The sequence below is a fragment of the Haemorhous mexicanus genome, chromosome 9 (assembly GCF_027477595.1).
Source record: "Haemorhous mexicanus isolate bHaeMex1 chromosome 9, bHaeMex1.pri, whole genome shotgun sequence".
Lineage (NCBI taxonomy): Eukaryota > Metazoa > Chordata > Aves > Passeriformes > Fringillidae > Haemorhous > Haemorhous mexicanus.
Genome location: NC_082349.1, coordinates 19143337 through 19145738, shown reverse-complemented (window position 1 = coordinate 19145738; position 2402 = coordinate 19143337).

Genomic DNA, 2402 nt, shown 5'->3' with positions numbered 1-2402 from the left:
CCACCGCGCGCGCACCCGGCCCTGCGCATCAGGCGATCGCGCCATTGGCCGCGAGCCGCTCACGTGTGCGGGGCGCCCCCCCGCCCTGCCCGGGCCGGGAAGTGCGGGCCGAGGCCGGACAGCGGCGCCGCTGGGCGGCCCCCACAGCCTCCGCCGCTCGGCACCCCCAGCCTGACAACGCCACGGGCTAAAGCAGGTTCTCCTCCGGTCCCCCCAGGCATCACCCGTCCCTCCCGAATCGAAACACCCGGCCGCGCTTCCTCCATCCTGGGGCTCCTCAGGCGCCCGGGAAAACGGACCAAAGGAAGGCAGTTAGTACGGCATATACCCGACATTTCTAGAGCCAGAGTACACAAACAGATATAATCCACCCTAGTGATTCAGCTTGGAGACAGATATTCTTCTATCTTACTATCAAGCTTTAAACTTAGCTTATGAAAGCTCTAACACCTTCAAAGGGGCAGGTCATCCCAGGTTCTGATTTATCACAGCGCCTGCAAGTAACAAGATAACAGGGATCAGCTTCCCCTCTGCATGCCAATTGGCAGAGAAAATCTTTTAGAAACATGTTTGCTGGCATTATTAGATTTTCTGTGGCTTATAAATTCATTCTCTGCTGAAGTCTGGCATCACTAAAGAGCAACAACTGTCCATGCTATACCACTGCATTCACGATACAGACACAAGTCTCCATGGCTGTATCCATGTATCAGTCTGTTCTCTATGCTCTTAGTCCTCCGTCTTTCAGCCCTCTTGCTGCTTATCTCCAGCTCCTGTGACATCCCCGTTTCCCCCAAAACCTCAGCTAGACAGCAACAGCTTTTTGCCTCTACCAACAGTGGAACTAATCCCTGCGGTACAGGCTGGCACCGCAGCTCCCACCGCGTTCCCAAACGGGTGTCAATCGCTCACCACTTAGGATCGTGTGGGCTTAGGTTTAACCCTTAGCCTTAAGATCAAGCACCTCTTATCTCACCATAATGCACCTTTTAAGGAATTTAGAACTTACCGATGCACAGCCCTGCTCAGACCCATGGATCTAGACAAAGACAAGCCGATTCCAGCCCATGAAACCAAGAGTGCGTCTAGCGGGTCTGGGATGTTTGCTATCATCAGTCATTTGTTACAAGTATCAGGGTGTCACATGAAGTATTTGACAATTCTGTCCCACTTCTACTTGAAAAGGAGAGGGGTTCTAAAATGCTGGCATAGTTTCCAGTCTATTCCTCAGAAGGCTGTTAGATTTTGGTGGGTAAGTCATACACAGACATGTAGGTGACATGTAAGGGATCCACGTAAAAAGTCAACACAACTACAACATCAGCAAAGTCATTTGGTAACTAGGCTGACAAGATGGTTTTCTATCCACACCTTCATATTAGACCAACACCTGTTATTGATGACATTATCTCAAAATGCATTTAAGTATCAAGTTTACTCATGTAGACAGAGCAGATGATTCAAATAATGAGAATGTAGAATAAACTCAAATGAGAATGTAGAATAAATTTGCTGTTGCTGTCATGAAATTCAGCCAGCTACATCTTTTCAAATATTAAACTCCACTCACTTACACAAGTCCCGACATAATCTGCTCTAACATTAATTTAATGTTAACATTATTTAATTTAACATATTAACATAACATTAACATTAATATTTAACATTATTTAACACAAACTCCTGAGGAAGAGAAACAAGAATTGTCTGTAACATCTAACCACCCACAGTGTTCAACCCTCTATACTAAGTAAATACTACTACCTGCTAGCCATAGACACATTACCATCATTTTGGAAGAGGGATGAAAAAGGACAGAGTAGTTATCTCCCTAGGGGTATTCCAAGGCACAGGCAGATGATGGTTTCACTAGTTTCATGTAAGATTCCTCAGGGAGTGCCTTTACAGCGGTCTTGAAGAACAATATTCCTAGATAAGGAATCATTAATTTGTTACCTAATAGCATAAAATTTTCAGTTTAAATCATGTTGCGTGTTAACATTCAGAGCAGGGCAAAATTGACAACAGAAACGGATAGAAATGAAGTGTCCTGAAAACTGCTGGTGAAACGACCCAGTTTTTTTATATGAATCTGCAGAATGGGCAGAGAAACATGTTATCCATCATCTGTAGAAATTGCTTGTGAACTCCGTTCAGGTCTTTGATATATTGTAAATGACAGCTATTCATAGCTCTTACAGTGTTACAGTGTTTTACAGGCACACCCCACACTATAACTTGGTATAGATACTCAGGTGCTCCCTACCACCCCTGGTTCAGGGCACATCTGGGTTTCAGACCAGAAGAGCATCACAAGAACACTGTAAGAAGTCATGACACAATAGTAAAAAAGAAGCATGTCTCAGTCAAAATTAAATTGCTGGGAATATTCAGTAAGATGT